The sequence below is a fragment of the Fistularia commersonii genome, chromosome 7 (genome assembly GCF_037954325.1).
Source record: "Fistularia commersonii isolate RoL2024-O1a breed Wild chromosome 7, RoL_Fcom_v1.0, whole genome shotgun sequence".
Classification (NCBI taxonomy): Eukaryota; Metazoa; Chordata; class Actinopteri; order Syngnathiformes; family Fistulariidae; genus Fistularia; species Fistularia commersonii.
The window spans coordinates 15,282,324-15,298,416 of NC_141290.1; positions in this window are offsets into that span (position 1 = coordinate 15,282,324).

Below are 16,093 nucleotides of genomic sequence, written 5' to 3' on the forward strand. Positions count from 1 at the left end.
AATGCTTTGCAAAGACATTGAGCTCCTAGCAGTCTCCCTGCGCCGCTTCTATCTCTCCAGAGAATTCACTTTTGTTGCTTTCCAGAGAACAACTTTTTCGTGATCCTGGTTTACATCCACCCCAAAGCCAATGCAGCCTCAGCCTCAGAGCATATCAAATCCACTCTAGCCAGATTGGAGCAGATCTCCCCTGATGCCACCGATTTCATCACGGGTGATTTCAATCACTGCTCACCAGACAAAGCTCTCAAAGGATTCCAGCAGTATGCCAACTGTAAAACCCGTCTGGGGAATACACTTGACAAATGTTTCGGATCCTTCCCTGATGCCTACAAGGCTGTTGTCCCCCTCCACACCCCCTTCCCCCCATTGCCACTGCTGACCACCACTCCATCTTGCTTGCTCTTGCCTACGCACTGTTGGTAAGGAGAGCTGGTAGAGAGACCAAGATCATCAAGCAGTGGACGTCAGACAGCATTGACAGGCTTCTGGAATGCTTTGAGTCCATGGATTGGGAAAATCTTGTATCCGCATCCAAGGATATCAATGAGCAGGTGGAGACTGTCTCTTCCTACATCTCCTTCTGCATCGAGAACGTCATACCCTCTAAAAAAGTCACCTTGTTTGCAAAGAACAAACCCTGGGTAACAAATGAACTATAAACAATTCTCAATTAAAAAAAAAAAAAACAATCTTCTTTAACAACTCTGAGACTGATACGGAGTTAAATAAGGACATAAAACAAGCCATAAGAACTGCCAAACTGAGTTATAAGAACTAAGTGGAGCAAACCTTTGCACAAGGGGACCTCCGCTCAGCTTGGCAGGGGATCAAAAATATGGCCTCAGTGAATACTGCTTCCCCCAGTCGTTCACCCATTCAATTCCCAGGGAGTAACCCAACACTCCCCTACAAACTCAACTCCTTCACCCGCTTTGAGAGTGTCAACAGATCCTGGATAGGGACCTTAGTCTCCACTCTCAAACTGCCCCGCCCTGGTCTTCGACTCCGAAAAGTTGGTGAGAGCCCATATGAAAACTAGGGTCTCTAGAGCACCTGGTCCAGACAGGATCTGTGGACGTACCAAGCTCTGTGCCGAGCAGCTGGAAGTAGTTTTCCATTTCCTTTTTCATTACTGCCTGTCCAGCAGCACAGTGCCCCAGATGTGGTAAGACTCAACAGTTATTCTCATCCGAAAAAAGGGGACCCCTAAGACCCTAAACAACCTCAGGCCAGTGGCTATCCCCTCTCTGGTGATGAAGACCTTGGAGAGAATTATAAAAAATCACCAGAGTAACTGATACTCTCCAATTCGCCGATTGGGCTCATAGAGGAGTGGATGATGCGAAGATCTTCCACACTGACTCTATTCACAGACAATTGGCCCCCAGACAACACAGCCAGGCTCCTGTTTGCCAACTTCTCCTCTGCTTTTAACACCCTGCGACCTGACATACTGGCAGAAAAGCTAATGACTTGTTTCCACCTCAACCACCAGCTCATCCAGTGGAACATCAGCTTCCTCACCTACAGATCCAAGAGGGTTCTGGCAAACAATGTCCTCTTTGACAATCTCTTCACCTCCACCGCTCACCACAAGGCTGCACCCTGTCTGCATCGTCATGCTCTTTTTTTCTCTACACTGACAACAGAAAGTCCAACCAACAGGCCTGTCACCTGGTGAAGGACACTAACGACACTGTCCTCCTGTCCCTACTGTCTGGTCCCACACTCCACCACAGCTCAGCCCTCCGGGACTTCAGGCACTGGTGCAAAGCCTCCTGCCTGAAGCTGGATGTGAGCAAGACTAAGGACATGGTCATCACATTCTCCAGTAGACAGAGGCAACTGGCAAAGGCAATCACCAAGACCATACAGGGGGAACCAGTTGAAATGGTAAGGGAGTAGAGATACCTGGGCACTGTCTTCGACAACCTCCTGAGGTTCTCCTCTAACACTGAGGAGATCATCAGGAAACGGCACAAACGGCAGTACCTGCTCAGAAAGCTTAGGTCATTGGACGTTAGCAGTACAATCCTAACAATGTTCTGTTGCGGATTCATAGAGAACATAATGACCTTTTCCTTCACCTGCTGGTTCCATTCCATTTACCAACATGACAGGGATCTCCTGGACCACATCGCCTTGATCTGTTCCAAAATAATTGGCCAACTCCTCTGACCTCTCACTTGCTTTAACAACACTCAAATATTAAAAACAGCCAAAAAGATCCATGCAGATCAGTCCCACACCTTACACCCAGCTTTTGAGTGCTCCCTCTAGTCGCAGACTCTGCTGCCCTGCTGCCCTGCCTGAAAAACCCAAAGGAGAAGAGGAACCTTCCCAAGAGATGTCCAACTCCTCAATTCCCAGCAACCCTATCATCACCACGCCAGACCCCTTTTTGGGGTAAACAGTCCAGAGAAATGGAGAGTGTGGAAAAGAGGTGAAGAGACAGGTTCAATACGGCTGGAATAGGTGGAGAAAAGTGTCAGGGGTACTATGCGATAGATGACCATCTGCCAGAATGAAAGGAAAAGTGTACAAGACATTGGTGAGACCAGTGATGCTGCATGGTCTAGAAACAGTTATGATGACCGAAAGACAGGAGGCAGAGCTACAGGTAGCAGAGATGAAGGTGCTAAGGTTCTCTTTGGGTGTGACCAGGATGGATAGGATCAGGAATGAGTATCAGAGGAACAGCACATGCTTTATGTTTATGAGAGAAGGTCATATTATGATTTGTGAAAATTTGGAATTGAACGCTTTAACCTGATTTGTTGAACATTCTGAGCACTGATTAGCCTTCTTTCCATAATACACATATGATGATGAATTACTACAGTTGTAAAAAGCCTTAATACATGTGCCAGAAGTAACAAAATAAAAAAAATATAAATTAATTGTATCAGGATGAGGAAAGATAGGGGAGAGGAAGGCAAGTTCAAACTTTTTTCCTTAAGCTCTTTACCAAAACTGGCAAAGGAACAACTTGTACCAGAAACACGCAAGACATAAACCATGCCCACAGTTCACAGTCCTGTACTGTGAGAGGCACAACATCTTGAGTCCGCCACAAAGTAATAAATATCTCTGTGCTGTACTGAAAGTGTAGCCATTTCCATGCAGAGTTCAGAGTGCTGCAGTGAAAACAGATGTATTATTTTGATCCGATTAGGATGAATCTAATCATGCAATTGTGACAGAAAGAGTTTTTGTTTCAGTGAGCTATTGTGCTTTTCCATCTTCCCTCCCCCACATGAATCTTCCTTTTGACTTCATCATTCAGAAAAAGGCTTAATTGCAATATTAACAACTTGAGCAGGGTATAATAATATCTATGTGGAAGGCGTTTCATTTCTGGTGCACTGGGACTTCTTTGTGTTTCTCCTCTGAATAGAGCAGTGGAAATGACACAGTCTCAGCCACACCTGAGTGGATTCCCTCTGCTGCCCTCAGTAATCAGGCTTTTATTTATTTTGTTCCATACAAAGACTAGGGTTAACTGTCTTTGTGAAATGGAAGCCAGTCCATTTTTTTTCTTTTAATTCTTCATAAACTTTTGCCCTGTCGCTTTGAATATGTGCTCTGCTGTGGAGGATTTTTTTTTCCAGAAAACCTCAGTGAAGAAACTGGATCTGTGAAGCAAAAGATTAAATATTTCTAAGCTCTCCATTAATGTAGTGATTGATAAATATTTTAAAGAAAATAATCATTTAAAAAAGTCTTTTAAAAAGCAAACTCTTTTAAAATGAATGTCTTCTTTTCTGGGGAGTTGGTTATCCAGAAAGTGATTCACCTGCAATGACTCCTGAGGCTTTAGATTATGGAAAGCTGAAGGAACTGTTACTGATTAAATTGGAGCAAAGAGGAGAAATTATTTCAAGACAAAGAGAAAAAAACAAACAAAAAAAAGAAAATTAAATAGCTAGAGCTAGACAGGATGAATATGAGGAAACTATGATGTATTCTAGTTTGACAATAAACGTAATTGCAATGGATTTGCATATAGACAGAAAATATTTGAATATTTTTTGCTATCATTATCATTATTGTAAGTAGCTGGAGTAGGTACACTGGTAGTAGCAGTATTGTGAGCAAGTATCAGGCACCTAAAAATCAGTGGTGGGCCATCAAGACCTTCTCTGCTTTCCTAAAAAATATCTAGATCACGGACTGATTTTAATTATTTTTTGTCCATGGTTATTCATTAAATAATTCAAAATGGTCTGTCCACTTCCTTTCATAGCTTTTTCCCTGGTTGTGCTGCTTCCAGACATGTATTTTCATATTAATGCACTTTGCTAATCACATTTCATCCATTTTTTGTTGACAGGCAGGGTCAAACTAAAAGAAATCTACCTGGAGGCCTGCAGAATCAGATTTGCAGGCGCTCTTCCAAAAAATAAGTGTCGATGAAACCAATCAGAGTTTGAGTTGTGACATCAAGGCCTTCTAGAATAGTTCGGTGACGTCAGCATGCCCTTTGATTGGACAGTCAGAGAGTGCACTAGCCAGAGCTAGCAGGCTGCATCTGTAACGCGCTCCACAAACACAAATATAGTTGTGATGATATAATAGCTAATTTGTCAACCAATGATGGCTGAAGGAAGAGAAAAAATTGATATGGTTGCAGATTAATTTTCAAAGACGTTTTCAAGATGGGCTTTTCAAGAACAGCTGGGCATTGTTAGGAAAGGTCGGGCAATTCCGAAGCTCGCAGGCCTGTCAGAGCGAGGGAAATGATTTGTCCGTCACTTTCAGTCCGCTAACTATGAGCGGTACCCCTGGCTCACAGAGGAACGCTGCAAGCTGTAAGGCTGGGAGTGCTTTTTATTTGGCACTGAACGACATCGTGTGTGTGGAGCCACACTGGGTTTGAAAATTTGACTTGCCTAACCGAGGCAGCAACGAAACACCAGAACACTGCCGGACACTTAAAAGCAAAAAAGCTGTCCAAAACTTTTGGAGAAACCAAAGTGGATCTGCAGCTGAGTGAGCAAGTGCACAGGGAAACAAAGCTCCAAAACGAAAAAGTTAAGAAAAATAGGGAAATCTTAAAAAGACTGATAGACTGCCATTTTTTTTGGGCAAGCAGGACATTTAATTTTGAGGACACAATGAAAGTACTTGATCACGAGTTATCTCTGCGATATAACAGCTATTTATACTGCACTTCTGCATAATGATGGGTTTTATAGCCATAAAACAGTTATAGAGGGATGAATTGATAAATGGAGCACAACTAACCTACGTGTTAAATGCACGGCCACTGCTAAAAATAGCCTGATGTGGAGAAAACTCTTGCTTCTTGGACAGTTGGAAAAAAGTATTACTGTCGAGGCTACAGTGTTAAGGATGTATGAACTGAGAAAGGGAAGAAAAAAAAAAATGAAGAACATCAGGATGGCATTGAACTGGTCTTGGATTTAATTTTACAGTTTAAACCACTGCCGTTCTGCATCTGAAAGACACATTTTTCAAGGAATTGCAGCGCTAGATGAACTCCAAAACACACTGGAAACTTAATTTTAACAAAGCCCATCAACTTTTCTTTTCCCTTGGAACAACAAGAGCAAGCTACCCAGCCTGAAACCTAAACGCATTGGAGAGAAAGTGAAAAAAATGTTTGCCATGTTAGGATGGTTACATCTCTCCTGGGGAGAGTTGCAGAGAGCCTGGTATTATTTTTTATTTTTACAGCAGAAAATAATCTTTTTTTGTGTTCCAATAAAACTGAACATGGGTAGAGATTTCTATTTTTATGACACCTCTTATTCAAGGAAATTAAAGTATCACTTTTATGAACACCCAAGTTTAATATTTTTCCACTTTATCATTAAAGTTTGCCCACAGATGCCACTACCCGGCCCCTTCGGAGGACGCTGAAGCAACACAATCAAAAATAATACAAATCCCATCACAAACAACTACTGGATCCATGTGCTTGCAGATAAATATCAACTTACCCCAGACAGATGTATCGGTTTTAAGATTAATGTGAAGTGGAAGACACTGCTTTGTTTGATAAGCAAAGTATGCTCAGAACCATGCTCTCTCTCATAATCATGGAGGAGATCCAACAAACCGGACGCACAAAATTAAAATAAAAATAATAATAGTCCTGAGAGTGTGACACGAACAGCTTTGACTGTGAATATACAACAATTCGAGACTCGAGTCCAGGGGGGAAACAATGGATCCAACCAAATCCAGGTTGATCTGCTGTACAATGGGTAGTTTTGGGTTTGCCATCCAATTACCTGTTTCCAAATTTTGGAAACAAGTCACTCAAAGTGAACACACACCTACACTTTTTCACATCAAACAAAAGTTACATCCCAGTGGAAAAGATCCCGGAAATAAAATAAATTCAAAAACGCGTGTTTGCATGAGGAGGCGTATTGAAGTCGGGCCTACCCAGGGCAGAGCCGCAGGTGTCATCCGGTAACGATGAGACGCGATGTTTCCGTGACCCGGATCGTCCTCCAAAAGCGGAAAACCAAACCGCTGCATGTCGTGAAGGATCCGAAAGGGAAGCAGACTTTATCAATGTAATTCTTGGGTTGCTGCTGTTCTATTTCCTTTTCTTGTTCAATCTTCTATACAACAGGTGAGTCGGTCACTTTCAGCTGGACGTCACGGGGTTTCTCAGCCAATCACGGCGCGATATGACGCCACATTTACAAATTCTAATAGCAATTATCAAATATAATAGCACTCTGTTAAGAACAGTTTCAACGTTTGGTATTATAGCTTATGTTTCTGTGTTATTCGTTGATTTTTTTTTTTCTTTTAATTTATTTGACAAGTTGTTATTTTTAGGAGTTGGGAAGTTGATCGGAAGCATTGGAATCGTAAACAGGGAGCGCCGAACGAGCAGAACTGGAAAACTATAAACCAGTCAATGTAAACATAGATAGATAGATAGATAGATAGATAGATAGATAGATAGATAGATAGATAGATAGATAGATAGATAGATAGATAAAATCAAAATTTATTGTGTGTATGGCGAGAAATGGTCTCCATACATACAAGTAAGTATTTATCATGATTTATTGAAAAATCCCCCCCCCCAAAACAAGAAAAAAAATAGAAATCATTCTTAATATAATGATTGAAAAACAGTCAAGGGAGGGAGCCGAACCCGAATTTAATATCTATAAAATGTAGGACAATGTAGGACTTCTATCTATCTATCTATCTATCTATCTATCTATCTATCTATCTATCTATCTATCTATCTATCTATCGATCTATCCATCGATCTATCAATCTATCTATCTAACTTCTTTTCTTTTTCATTATGCAGGTGCAGGTTTCCCTGATATTATGTTAAAGGATAGTTCATTCTTAATATTAGATTGTTTAAAGACTATGTTCCACATGTACTTTCTTAGTCATCTTAAGGAAATCCATGGATCACTAGTTAGTAATTGATGTTGTGATTCAAAATTGTGTCCCACTGGTTTTTAGAGATGACTGTTAAATTATAATGAAGTCAAGCATGTGAATGTGATAGCATTCTGTTTTGATGGAGGGATTGGACTTTTCAAAATATGAATAAATCACATGATTATGTGAGTCTTGTGATTTTGGACCCCTTAATATATTATCCAGGTCTAACTTAAATCATCATTTGAAAAACGGGGACAATCCATTCATTAATTTCACTTTCATCCATTCAAACCGTGAGTTGAATTGGTTTAAGCCAATTTGTATCCGAACAAAAGTGGGATCCCTCAGTGAAGCCATGAGTGGCAGAAGTAAACTTGGATCCCGGTGCGATGCCTGCTGCCCTCTCTTTCCAGGGTTGTTATTTTTACTGGATATCTGTCTTCTCTCTCCCCTCCCCTGTCGATCTGTTCTGTTTTCTCTTAAAAATGCTGCTGCACACTAAGGCTGCAGGGGAAGGAAGAAGAGGAGTCTCAGGGTTGTGGTAGAGATGTTCGGATTTCCTTTCTAACAATGTTTTTTTTTTTTTAACAGTCCATTAACAGGACATATTTATTCTCCTATTCGGCAGATCTGCCCTTACGATGACTCTCCCCTTGCATCATTCTGTCATGTGACATACATGGAAAATCAACCCTCGGTAGATTTTGTTCATTTTCGTGACCGAAAAGAACTTTGCCAGTTTCCGCCTTTTTCATTTTTTATTTATTTGGATGTGTTGTGAGTTAGACTGGTGAAACTTTTGTGAAACATTTTTACAGCCAATATAATGGTGAGACTATACAATGTTCTGCGTTCTGGATTTATGAAGATATTGTGCTGCTTGCTACAACCTAAAGGCTCAATTCATATTGATTGGGTCAAGCTTTCAACTTAAGATGAAATCCAGACTTGATTTATTTCACAATATATTGTTAACACTGTCCAGTCTTCTTCCTCTCCTTTCACTTTTTTCCTTCAGGCGTCGCCACAGAGAATCAACTTTCTCCATCTAACCCTATTCTCTGTATCCTCCTCTCTCACACCAACTACCTTCATATCCTCTCTTGCTACATCCATGAATCTTCTCTTTGGTCTTCCTCTGGACCTCTTGCCTGGCAGCTCTAATTCCAGCATCAATCAACCAATATATATTTACAATCCTTCCTTTGTACATGACTGAACCATCTCAGTCTGGCTTCTCTGACCTCTCCAAAACATCTAACATGTGCTGTTCGTCTAATAGATTCCTGATCCTATCCATCCTGGTCACTCCCAAAGAGAACCTCAACATCTTCATCTCTGCTACCTGTAGCTCTGCTTCCTGTCTTTTGGTCATTATAACTGTTTCTGGGCCATGCAGCATCACTGGTGTCGCCACTGTCTTGTACACCTTTTCTTTCATTCTGGACGATAGTCTTCTATCCCATAGTACCCCTGACACTTTTCTCCACCCATTCCAAACTGCTTTAATCCATTTCTTCATATCTTTTCTACAACCTTCGTTGCTCTGAACTGTTGACCCCAAGTACCTGAAATCCTCCTACTTCTTGATCACCACTCTCTGTAGCCTCACCGTTCCACCCGGGTTCCTCTCATTCACACACATAATGCTCCAACTAACTTTCATTCCTCTTCTTTCCAGTGCATACCTCTACCTCTCTAGGTTTTCCTCAACCTGTTTACTGCAGGTAAAGGTAGAGGTTTACTACAGATCACAATGTCATCATGTCATCAAACATCATGGTCCACGGAGATTTCTGTGTAACTTCATCTGTCAGCCTGTCCATCACCACTGCCAAACAAGAAGAGGCTCAGAGCTGATTCCAGATGGAGTCTCAGCTCCACCTTGAACTTCTGTTACCCCTACAGCACACTGTATCAATGTCTCACAGCTAGCATACATGTCCTGCACCAGTCTAATTTCTACTTCTCTGCCACTCCAGATTTCCTCATACAATACCAGAGCTCCTCTCTTGGCACCCTATCATATGCTTTTTCTAGGTCTACAAAAATACAATACATCTCCCCCTGGGCTTCTCTGTACTTCTCTATCAGCATTCTCAAAGCAAATACTGTATCTGTAGTACTCTTTCTAGGCATGAAGCCATACTGCTGTTCACAAATGCTGACTTCTACTCTCAGTCTAGTTTCCACTACTCTTTCCCATCACTTCATTGTATGGCTTATCAACTTTATCCCTCTGTAGTTGCCGCAATTCTGCACACCCCCCTTATTCTTAAAAATAGGCACAATCAGACTTCGTCTCCATTCTTTGGCATCTTCTCACTCTCTAAGATCCTGTTGAGTAATCGAGTCAGAAACTTTACCGCTGCCTCTCCTTGACACTTCCACACCTCCACAGTTTCTTCAATTTCTAGTTTCAGTCTATCTGACATTGTTCTCACCTCTAGAACATTCCCAACAAGAAGACTCATCAAGATAACTCAATTTCTCTTCCTGTCAGTACCAGGATAGTACAACTTAAAGACTTCACCTAGGCTTCTAGCCTTACTACCTTTCCACCTGGTCTCCTGGACACACAGTACATCCATCTTCTTTCTCTGCATCATGTCAACCAACTCTACCTTTTCCTGTCATCATCCCTACTCTCAGTCCCAGATTCTTGCCTTTCCTCTTCTCTCTGTGCTTCCAAACATGCCCTCCTCCTCTCCTTCTTTTACCTACAGTAGCCCAGTTTCCTTTGGTACCCTGTAGGTCATCGGTAACAATGGTGATTGTTGTTAACCCAGGCCTCGACCAATCCAGTGTTAGATTATTAGGTTTGATTCGCATGTTTGGTTTTAGCACAATTTTTACGCAGGATCCCCTTCCTGACGCCACCCTCTGCATTTTTCCAGGCTTGGGACCGACTCAGGGAGAGACTGGCCTGTGCCGCCCTAAGGCTGCATTTGTTAACACTGACCAATATTCTTTTGTATTTCAAAATCTAAACACCAAGGCAATTTGTATTGTTGACAAACAACTCCTTAATTCTTAATACCACAATTTGCTACAAGTGAAATGGAAGGCTCCTCTCCTTCAGAGTTTGGATTGAAATTTACCGATAAATGCAAATGACTATGACATCAATACCGTGATGATATCATTATCTGATGTGAAACTCAATCCAAACCATACTGTCATCAAGTGAGCTGCAGAAATAACCCTTTACGTCTTGAATTTAAGTATTATTTGAGGATTGTAATGAAAGTTCTTATTTTCAGCTTACCTGCAGTGATAAAAAAGATGTTTTGGTCTGTTTTGTCTCATGAACACTACTTTTCTCTTTGTGTGAGAGACCACGACATCGAGTCAAATTGTGCTAGACGCGACAAATGAATTTAATAAGATATCCTATGCACCAGGTTGAGATTAATTAGAGCATCATTCACAGAAAGGGAGATATCATGGATGAGTGACACACCTGAGATTAAGTTGACTCCAGTAACTGTTTTTTCCATCACTTATGTTTGCACTGAGCAACTGCTAAGCCAGAACCATTGTTGACCACTGTGCTGTTTGCTCTGGCATCTTCGAGAGAGTTCTTTTTCGAGTCTTCCATGCGGTACGTGTGTATTACACACACAGATACACGTGTTTGTCTCCAGAATGTGCAAACATGTTAGCAGCTGCAAGACATCCTGTGAAACATGTTTACATAATCATATGGGTTATGTCAAGTTGAATCTGTCCCTTAGAAAATCGAGCACATTAAATTTGTGCATTATTACACATTTATTAGATTATTATCATCCATCATTCACTTAGAAAGAATTAGAGAGAATAGTCACCGGCTGCCTCTTCCTTATGCCCACGTTTATTATTTTTTGCCGTTCTGTCGTTCCTTTTGTGTCATATTATTATGAGAGTGTAACATTTCAGGATCTGTCTCATAGGAGGGAGGTGTTAAAAATAGAAACTGTCATTTCTTATTACTGTGAATGTCCACCCAATAAACCAGATGGCGTCTCAGCTGTCAGGCTTCCTGCAAACCCATCTTCTCTTTTTATCAAGCAAGGGAGTGCATAATAAATAAATACCATTGCTGCAACCACAGATATTGATTACCAGAGAAAAACTTATACTCATAAGAGAACCTTATGGTCATCACCCTGGAACATCTCACTGTCACAGACTTTCTTTTTTAAAAGGAGAAATTCTGCTTGATTTTTCTGTACGTCACTCACTATGGAATCAAGTAATCATGAAAAGTTGAGATGGAGTGAAAACCTTCTATTACTGAAACTGAGATGCGGCACATGCATGCATAATAAGCCCATGAAAAGATGGGTCTGTGGTTTTCTCTCGCAGCCTAGTGCTGTCTGGGGAACAGTAATATTATAATAAAACATAGCTGCATTATTTACAGAAATACATTGACAATGTGTTTCAATAGCGTCCATCTGTCATGCTGAAGAGAACAGCTCCAAAAGGTACTGTACATCTCTTCCCCCAGGGAAAGACAGAGAGAACTTAGAAAGAAGAGACAGTGTGTGTGTGTGTGTGTGTGTGTGTGTGTGTGTGTGTGTGTGTGTGAGAGAGAGAGAGAGAAAGCGAGAGAGAGAGAAACAAGGATTTGTGGGAGAAAGTGCAAGAGTGAAAGGTTTGTTTTGCGCAACTTGGTTTTTAGGTGCAGCTGCGATTAAACACAACAGGTCAAAAATAATGAATAATGTTACAAAATTCCGGTGAATCCCTGGATGCAGTTGATGCAATTATTGCCTGGTTGTGTCACAAAGACACAACGTGAAAACTAGTTTGACACATGGCTGCTTTTGATGGTGAAAATGATTCAAGTTGAATTTTGCTCCTCTGATGAAATGCAGCCAGGTTACTGCCACATTCAACACAATATCAACCTCTGAAATGTTCTTTGGCTGGTACCCAAATCCAACAGCGAAGCAAAAGTGTAAGAACGGACCTGAATGCTAACGCTCTTATTTTGTTTGAATCGTCAGAGAAATGTTCACATAAAAGTGACTTGATACACTGCAAGACATAAAACGAAATTGTATCTGTGCCACAAAGGTCCCGTGGAGATAGTAGTATGGAGTTATAGCAACAGATACTGTATATGAATTGAAGGTCACCCTTCAAAGGTCCAAACAGTCAAAGAAAATACAACACCGCAGATAGCTATGAGGGTAAGGTGTAAAAGTGGTATGTTTACATATAACGATAAATTCAAAGTGTAGGTATGAGTGCAGGCTCAGAGACATAATGTAAATAAGTTTGGACAATATTGCCCATAAAACTCCTCTCAGTTGCATTTCCCCTATTAGGATTTTACAGACTGGAAATGATCGTGACGTCATAGTCGAAGGAGGGTACAGTAGAGGTTGCGATCGGGGGGCCGCAGTTTGAAACTGGTCTGTGGGAGATGAGAATGTGATTTTTTTTTACCCCAATATTTGAACTTTTTTTGAAATGCAATGAATATAAATGCTCACATCATCGTGAAATACGTCTCTTGAAAAAAGCTCAATAAACAAGAGGTTGGCGGTACTTTGCTAATGTGGGACCATGCCAGTATGCTGGGGTTTGTGGAAGCCTGACTACCTCCGAGTTAGAACTTTGGTTCCAAGGTCCTGCTATCATACTGCATTTTCCATCTTCATTACCTTCATAAAAATGCATAAATCTATCGTAGGCGACCTTTCAATACAACCATGCCATTTCTCGGTGTCCATGTGAATCAGATTTCTTTTTCTCCTGTCATGAATAGCGAACATATCTGTAAGCACTACGTAACACATTATAAAACCGAGGACCACATAAAGCAGTAAGAGACTGGTTCCCGAGCCCTGATCGGAAAATAGAAAAAATTACTTCAAGAATTTATTTCTATTTTTGTTTATGTGAGACTGATTTCGCCAGGGAAGACAGTTGACAGACATCAGCTCCAAGCATTGATGGCAGGTGATAAAACCACCTGAGGTAGCCTTGTGTGGGCTTTATCCTTGCATTCTCCTTATGCAAATCATTAGGTACTGCCTCCTTTGTTGAGCACAATTTTCACAGTGTGCTTTTCTTCCTGTATCATTCGTACTGCCAAGCCTGCGGAAATGAAAAGCAATGCAAATATGCCTGGCTCTTAGGAGTCTGCAGATAAAGAAGGGAGACCTTCAAACTGCAGTGCTTCATCCGATTCAGTTTAGCCTTGACCAAGGCATGCAAATTATACCTTAGACATCAGGAGAGTGACGCCGCGAGCCGCACAAGCGCAAAGCTGGGGCTTGAGATTGGAGAATCTTTCCTGGAGCAGGGTTAATTGGCAGAAAATGTCTATAGAAGGTTCAGAAAAGAGAGTTTGTGAAGTCCCACCAGAAAAAAAAGGCATATATTTATGCTGTATAGTGTTTGAATCTTGACAGTGAAATGCTTGCACAGCATTTGGGCCTCTCATTTTGTCATTTTGCTTTGAGGCATGGATGTGATCTATTGCTGACCCAGGTGCTGTACAAGGCTCAGTTCAGCGCCGCCTTATCAGATCAGTATTATATACTCAATTCTCGCCAGAGTTTTATGAAACCTTTCCTGGAGCCTCCTATTTCGTGGCGAGCCTTGTGTTTCTGGGGGTTGGTGTATTAGATACTCCCTCGATAACATCTATGAGCCAAAGTATTTGCGGCAAATGAGGGCTAAAAAAACGGATTCAAGTAAACAAAGCCTAGATTAGACACATCCATATTGGATGAGGAAGCATATTAATCAAAGTGTACACATTACTTTCCTGCCACCCATCTATACTGTTATCCAATATATACGACAGGGGAATACATGGCCAGATATGTTGTGTGACATTTTTCCCATTATAAACTTTCTGCGGATTTACAGCTAATGTAGCCCTCAATACTGTAGCCCTGTGACCACTTTATCATGTACAGTAATGAACTAACGGTCGCTCCTCACAACTACCCGTCGTCATTTAACCCTTCTTTTATGGTTTATTTTAGCATTGACCTTTTCCACTAATTTCCCTCTGACCACTGCTGAGGCTCACCTCAGTGGTTGTTCAGTTCCCTTTCCTCACCCAGTGGCCTCTCGATATGACATTGTCAGCACCAAAGGAGGCCTTTATAAGGCTTGACTGCTCCACGAAGACACAGTGACCTGATGACTTGTCATGAGCAAATGGCACAGCATTTCATCTCCAACCATGAAGTATAACAGACTGGTATTATGCACCGACTTTTAAGAAGCACATTGAGAGAGATGACCACAGGGATATTGTTTGCGAGGGGAGGGCAGTGCTGGATAAAGGGAAAAACAGAAGAAGAGGAGAAAGATAAAAAAAGCGGTAGGCTGGTGGTTCCCCAGTGTGTTTTCAGCGGCAGTTTGTACTAGATGACTACAACTGTCTGCCCCCAGAGGTGCAGAGCACCAGAAAAAAACAAAAGCCCCATGAAGCCCATCCGGGACGAAGGTGGAGGATTTAACAAAGTCTCGATTGTGATATTTAATCCCAAAATATGTTGTAAGTATTCGCAAAGAAAAAATAATAAAAACCATGGAACTAGATTTAAGTATGTGCCCAAATTGCTATTGCCTTTGTGTTTTGTCAAATACCTTAATTGCTGTTTTTCGTCTGATATTGCTCGAGCAATCCTGTGGCCATTATTCCAGGAATTATCTTGGTAATATCTATCTTCTTCTTCTCCCTCTTTCAGCTTTTCCCGTCAGGGGTCGCCACAGTGAATCAACCTCTAACCCTATTTTCTGTATTTCTACATCCTCCTCTCTCACACCAACGACATCATATCCTTTTTCACTACATCCATAAATCTTCTCTTTGGTCTTCCGCTAGACCTCCTGCCTGGCAGTTCCAGTTCCAACATCCGTCTACCAATATTTTCACTATCCCTCCTCTGTACATGACCAAATTATCTCAGTCTGGCTTCTCTGACCTTCTCTCCAAAACATCTAACAGTTGCCGTTCCTCTGATGGACTCATTCTTAATCGTATCCATCCTGGCCGATAGTCTTCTATCACACAGTACCTCTGACACTTTTCTCCACCCATTCCAACCTGCTCTTCACCTCTTTTTCACACTCTCCGTTGCTCTGGACTGTTGACCCTAAGTACTTGAAATCTTCCAACTTCTTGATCTCCTGTAGCTCCTGTTTTAATCCTGTAGCCTCACTGTTCCGACCAGGTTCTTCTCATTCACACACATATATTCTGTCTTGTTGCGACTTTCATTCATCTCCTTTGCAGAGCATACCTCCACCTCTCAAGATTTTTCTCAACCTGTTCCCTGCTCTCACTGCAGATCACAATGTCATCTGCAAACATCATTGTCCATGGAGATTCCTGTCTAACCTCATCTGTCAGTTTGTCGATCACCACAGCAAATAAGATGGGGCTCAGAGCTGATCCCTGATGATCTTGTTCATATCCATTAATGGATGAACAATAAAGGACAAGTAGACTCGCACAATATATCTGGACTGTCTATGGCTCAAGTCTTGTCAGATTGAAATAACCCAGAAGACAGACTTTCCTGTGAAATGAAGAGCAACCGCAGATAGAACTACATTGAGGCCTAAACTGGTGCCATGTGCTTTCTCTCTTTCTAGTATTGCCAGTGATGTATCTTCTTACACTTAGCAATGGTGTCCAAGGGGTTCAAAAATATTGCTGTCAGAGGTA